The sequence below is a fragment of the Equus asinus genome, chromosome 24 (assembly GCF_041296235.1).
Source record: "Equus asinus isolate D_3611 breed Donkey chromosome 24, EquAss-T2T_v2, whole genome shotgun sequence".
Lineage (NCBI taxonomy): Eukaryota > Metazoa > Chordata > Mammalia > Perissodactyla > Equidae > Equus > Equus asinus.
In genome coordinates, this window is record NC_091813.1 from 64594052 (window position 1) to 64600874 (window position 6823).

Here is a 6823-nt window from a genome sequence, read left to right on the forward strand (position 1 = left end):
TTGTAGGAAGTGATGGCAAGGACCACAACGTGCAGACACGGGAAAGAGAAGATGAATGCGGATGTAAAAATAAACGTCTTTTGGACTTCAATTATACGCAGGATTAACATAAATGGCAACAGAATCAAAAAGAGTGGGAGAGATAAATGGAGTTCAGGTATTTAATTGCAATTCCTGGCAATCCTTTGCATTGCCTATAATTGGTATAACTACTACTTTATTGAAGAATTTAATTAATCAGAGATTCATTTTAAAACTCTAGGATACCTGCCAACAGAGTAATAAAAGTGAGTCCAATTCATAATTTTATAGGGACAGATTGAATAATGAAAAAAATCTGTTTACTCTAAAAAATATGTGAATAGAAAAAACAGTCGTATAGTCAACTTAAACCCAAATGCATTGTCATATTAAATATATACAGAATAATTATTGAAATTGACAACAAAGCTATTATTGGATTTAAAAATTCAGCTCTATATGCCTTGCTTTAGTTTACTCTTGGTTTAGGAAAGAATTAAAACTAACATAATTGGTCAAGAATTAAAGGATAGTTTATCAACACAAATTTGCTTTCAGGAAAAGCCTCAATTAAAATCAAGGAAATTGTGATATGTTGGGAATTTTCATTTTTTATGACATGGAATACAGTATTTGAATATGATACCAAATTTGGGGGGGCCTCACTGCTAATCGGCCCACGTCTCAGCTTTGTGATTTTTCCATTTCCCAGGCTTCTGGGGGCAATGTCTTGGTGTTTTCACCTTTCAGGCTCACCTCCCTGTTACTTTCCATGCTCATTTTCTTCTTACTATTCCTATTAATGTCACATGCTCTCGGTCTTGCCCTAGACTCTCGTTGTCTCGACTTTCACGTCAACCTCTTCTTTTCCTGGAGCTCTTTTTCTTGCATCTCCTCAGCTCCCTCTGCTTCACGCTCCAGCAAGGACTTTGGTCCCTTGGGTTCAGCAGTGGTGTTCCAGCAATCAGGGAATCAGATGTTAATTTCAGATCTGGCACAAGCATAAGGTTTGATATTTAGGGACATTCTGCTACTGTGGTATTGACCATGACAAACGACACGTTTACCACAATAATTATCTTTTCAACATGGTTACTTTCATGTGGCATGTCCCTTCACTTCTTCAACATGACATGGGAATAATTAGCTGCCTGTCACGACATACTACAAACGTTATCAAACTCTGTGCATTGCTGATCATAATGCAAACTTATGATGTCAAAAATTTATGGGGAAAGATGATATATTCAAGAAATTGTGTTTGGATGGTTAGCTATCTATTGGGATAAAAGAAGTTCTGATTCTCTCTTGTCCACCATATACGCATGTACACCTATATACGTAGTTTCATGCAAACAGATCTGAATGTAAAATATAAGTATTATAAGAATTCAGAAGAAAATATTGGAGAATATTTTCAGACTTTCTCAGAACAGATTGGTAGATTAATTATAAATTTAAAATTTTCACATCATTCGAAAAAATCAAAATGTAAAAAAAGATAAACTTGAAAAATCTCTTTAGAACATCTATTCTATTCTAATTGCTTTCATTGAAAGTGGAGAAGAAAAGGATGATTTTTCCCAGCACTTTACTCTCAAAATCCCAAGGGCCTGTTGAAGGGGAAAGAGAGCTGATATTCCAGATTTGGGGAAGTTACAGGCACTAGGAAAACTTCCCTTCATCACAGAACAAGAGTGGAAAAGATAATTGAAGAACAAAAATAAGTGAGAAAGTAGTGAGGGTCTCTGAGGATACAGAGCCTCCCTGGATATGGTCTGGGTTGAGAGAAGGGCTCGTAACACGTGGCAGTGTGGCTGGATGAATAAAGGCCCCACAAACAGATCCACATCAGAATCCCTGGACCCTATAAATATTAATCTTATTTGGAAAAACGGGTCTCTGCATACGTGATTAAGTTAAGCATCTTGAGATAGAAAAATTGTCCTGGATTATCCAGGTGGGCCCTAAACGCCATCACAAGTGTCCTTATAAGGAAGAGGCACAGGGAGACCGCACACGTGGAGGAGAAGGTGACGTGATCTCAGAGGTGAGACTGGAGAGGTGAGACCACATGCCAAGGAATGCCGGCAGCCCACAGAAGCTGCAGAGGCTGGGACGGCTCTCCCCTGGACCCTCCAGAGGGCAAGTGGCTCTGCTCACATCTTGAGTTTGAGTTCCTTACTTCTAGCCTCCAGACTGTAAGGGAGTAAACTTTGGTTGTTTCAAGCCACCCATGGGTGGCGATTTGTTACAGCTGCCAGAGCAAACTAGTACAGTCAGGTGATCTGCGGGGAGAAGATCCAAGTGCAGGGAACTCCTTCTCCACTGCCTGGGGAGACATCCGGAAGTACCAAACCACAGGGCAGAAATGACCACAAGGTTGTCTCAGCGTGTGGCCTGCGCGCCTCCCTGATCTACCATGGTCAGGAACAGTGGAAGCTTCCTGAGCCACCGGGGGTAGCATGGAGTCAGGACAAGTGCTAAAAATCCCCACCAAATGTCCCACGGCCCACTGTGCCACACCATCGCTGAATGGTCCCATGCTTCTGAGAGGGGCCCTAGAATCATCTGACAGGTAGCCTGAGCTGAAGGAGCCTTACTGGCAGCAACAGGGGATGACTGCTCTGTGACACGACTGACCTGTGACCAGAGACCAGACAGGACATTGCACTGGACATCAGTGAGGGGGGTGGTCCCCCAGACCAGAGCTCCACTCCGTGGTGTGAGTGTTGATGCCTGTTAATCCGGGGAGGAAGGCAGAGAAGACCCAGTAGCCTGAGATGAAGTGTCTATCACCTGGAGGTGAGGGGGCTTGGCTCCGAAATTAGGTTCCTTTACAGGCGTGGAGCGTACAGGCTCAGAACATAGGATCTGGAGCTAAATGCAAATCCCCAAGTTCGTCATTTACTACAGGTGTAACCTTGGGAAAGTTAACTAACTTCTTGGTGTTTTAGTCTCTCGTCTCTATAATAGGGATCGTAATAATCGTGCTGACTTCCTTGCACGTGAGTTTTTTGCATGTGACAATTTAATGATTTAACACATGTAAACCACCCAGGTCTACCAGGTGTTCAAAAGCTGTTTGCTACTGTTGTCATGGTGGCTACCTTAAAACAAGGCACCACGTTTCGCACACCTCAATCTGTGCTCCGTGATTCACAGAAGATCCTTGTGGGTCTTTCTGGAATTTCTATCATGTTTTAGGAGGCACACATCTGTACCATAGACTGATAAAGCTATCAGATAAGATCTATGACCAAAGTTCTAAGACAATTGATGTTCTGATGTAAGGTAGGTGCTCTGAGGCTATGTTGGGGTCAGAAATATCAGGTGACTGTGATGAGACAGAGTGTAAAGAGAACTTGAGAACGTTCCGATTTCCTGGGCAGACACAGGGGAGCTTAGAGAGGAGGACGGGATGGAAGGAGGGAGATATAAAGTAGAAAGAAAACTGATATAGCGCTCTGACATGACTGAGATCTCTGAGTCTCAGCTGAAGACGCCAAAAAGGAAGGTGCTTGAAAAGTAGAATTAACAGCCCCTAACTAGTCTCTTAATTTCTATAAAAGTGAAACCTTTTCCTAGAGATGAGGGAAGACTGATGATGGTACACTGGCTCTGAAATCTGAAAAAGCCAAAGCAGCATACCACTTAATGAGCAGCACGTGGGTGGTCTGGAGCACGCGCAGAAGAGATCCCCAGATTCACAGCCCTTCTGAGCCCCAGAGGGGGACATTGTTAGCATGTTATTCAGAGCTTAGGGTCATGTGATCTTCCTATTTCCATTATGAGAAAGATGGCCATTTCATTCCAGATGGAGCCTACTGAGAGAATCCCAATCTACTCATGTGGAAACGAGGCAGATTACATAGCACACCTGGACATTAGATGCAACCCTGGGAGAAAGAGTGGGGACCCCAGATTACTGAGCTTAAGTTTATCGCACCCCACACTCATGACAGAATTAAAGATCAGTTACAGAAAAACAAGAAAAGTGTATTCTGACTCACATGAATTTGAGGTAATTGAGATTTTTACCTGCTGAGGAGTGTGTTTTCTCTACTCCATGCACTAATCATAAGATAAAATCTAAAATGATTATTGGGATGTAAAATGCTGTGCACAGTTTTTGAGACTTTTCCCTGTTATTTACCTTACTATCTTTCGTTCATCCTTCTAAACCTGGCACTACGTTTATATCTTTAGTGAATTCTTTTCATTCATCCAATTTTATAATTGTCCCTGTGCCATTTCTTTTTTTTCTTTTCCTTTTTTTTTTGAGGAAGACTGGCCCTGAGCTAACATCCATGCCCATCTTCCTCTATTTTATATGTGGGACGCTTGCCACAGCATAGTGTGCCAAGCAGTGCCATGTCCACATCCGGGATCCAAACCGGCGAACCCCAGGCTGCCGAAGCGGAACGTGTGCACTTAACCGTTGTGCCACTGGGCTGGCCCCTAGCCATTTCTTGCTTTCTACTTTTTCCATGTCTTAATTCTGGCTCGAAGCACATTGCATTGTTATTATTGTCTATATCTCTGTCTCATATCACACGGAGACCCCCAAGGGGCAGGAGATGTTTCCTGTTTATTTTTGTATCATCAAGACCCTGATATGAATAGATGCTCAATAAATAAACAAATATAAATGTTGATACATGAAATTGGACTGCAAGTGGATTTATACACGTCTTCAGAGGACTTCCACTCCCTGAATCTTCTGATTACTGAAGCATCTTTGCCTTGATCCTCATCTTAAAGAAAACACTCTCAGATTTCACCATTAAGTATATCATATGCGACAGGGCCTTTAGTTGAGACATCGATGTGTACAAAAGATCTCTTGTACTTTTACTTTGCTAAACTAATGAGTAAATGTTGAATTGTATCAAATGCTTGTTTGCATTCCACAGTTGATTATAAATTCAGATCTGTTAAAATGGTGAATTATATTTGATTTTCTCGTGTTAAAGCAAACTTTCATTCTTTGCATAGACTGCAATCATGACGTGTCATCTCTTTATGTATTGCTGGGTCTGGTTTGTAAAAGATTTGCTAAGGAGTTTTGCATCTTGGTTCATGGGTTGGAGGGTCCTTTCACTTTTCTTTTTCACATGGCTCTTGTTGGGGTTTAGATGGGGACCATTCTACATCACAATAGAAATTGTAAGGGAAGATTATTAAACATAAGCTTCTTCTCACTGTTCACAGCCTGCACTACAGGAACTCCTGTGCAGATGACTGGCTGTGGGATTTGGCCGTGCTTCCTGGGGCTTTTGTCCTTTACTCCCCAGACAGTCTTGCCCAAGGAGGAGGCGAGTAGTAAAGGTAACTAATAAATATCAAATCACCCACATCTCAGTAACTTTGACAAAGAGGACGATCCCTTGTATCAGGTTCAGGTAATAAAAGATGTTTGATACATTTTAAGGCAAGAAATCTTTGTGTCAAAAGAGATTTACTTGACGTTAAATTCTTATTGGATTTAGAAAATTGTTTCCAATTATATTCTAAAGAATAAGAATAAAATGACAATAATAGTTAAGATCTATTGAGCACTTAAATTGAATATATAATTATTTCATATGTTCAGAGCTCAAAATTAAAATGGACCTGTGAAGGGCATGGAGGAAACATCTGGTAACTCTAACACAGATATTCAGTTTAAAAGACCTTTTCTCTCCTTTCAGGAATATAAAACTGCTGTATTTTGTGTGATTGACAAAGGGCAGAACTTCTCCAACTGTTTACCTGTTCACAGTGGCGTCATGAGCAGCCGCTATTCACTCCCGCAGCGGAGCAGCTCCTCTACGAGAATGTGACCGGATCCTGTGTGAAAACTCCCTACTGGTCCAGACCCCGGGTCCTTCTGTACGGGGGGTTTTCGGCTTGGGCGCTGTGCTGGCCATGTTGGGAAACCTTCTGGTGATGATTTCCATCCTTCACTTCCAGCAGCTGCACTCTCCAACCAACTTTCTCCTCGCCTCTCTGGCCTGCGCTGACTTCCTGGTGGGGGTCACTGTGATGCCCTTCAGCATGGTCAGGTCTGTGGAGAGCCGCTGGTACTTTGGAGCCAGATTCTGTGCCCTCCACAGTTGCTGTGATGTGGCATTTTGTTACTCTTCTCTCTTCCACTTGTGCTGCATCTCCATCGACAGGTACATTGCTGTCACTGACCCTCTGGTCTATCCCGCCAAGTTCACGGCGTCTGTGTCAGGGATGTGTGTCAGCATCTCCTGGATCCTGCCCCTTGTCTACAGTGGTGCCGTGTTCTACACAGGTGCCCCTGAGAGGGGATGGAGGAACTAAAAGGGCGCTCAGCTGCGTAGGTGGTTGTCAGCTTGTTATAAATCAATTTTGGATTTTGATTGGTTTTCTATTACTTTTCACACCTACTCTGTTATGACGATTCTGTACAGTAGTATTTTTCTTGTAGCTAGAAAAGAGGCTAAAAAGATTGAAAATCTTAGTAGCAAATAAGAGGGATTCTCAGGGACATACAAGACCAGGGTGGCAAAGAGAGAAAGAAGAGCAGCTAAAACCCTGCGCATATGCTGGCAGCATTTTGATCTCATGGTTACCGTACGTGATTGATTCATTCACTGATTCCTTTCTGGGTTTTATAACCTTCTTATGTTTATGAGATGTTTGCTGGCTTAGTTATTATAACTCTGCTCTAAATCTTTTTATTTATGCTTTATTTTACTGTTGGTTTAGGAGAGCAATAAAACATTAATTAACTGGCCGAGTACTAAAATACAGTTCATCAACCATAAATTTACTTTCTAAAGAGGGCTAA

General features: G+C 42.1%; 1 pseudogene; it reads left to right on the forward strand.

Annotated features, from left to right (window-relative positions):
* The first annotated feature begins 2105 nt into the window (after window positions 1-2105).
* LOC106823303 (trace amine-associated receptor 6-like) lies at window positions 2106-6823 on the forward strand (annotated as a pseudogene).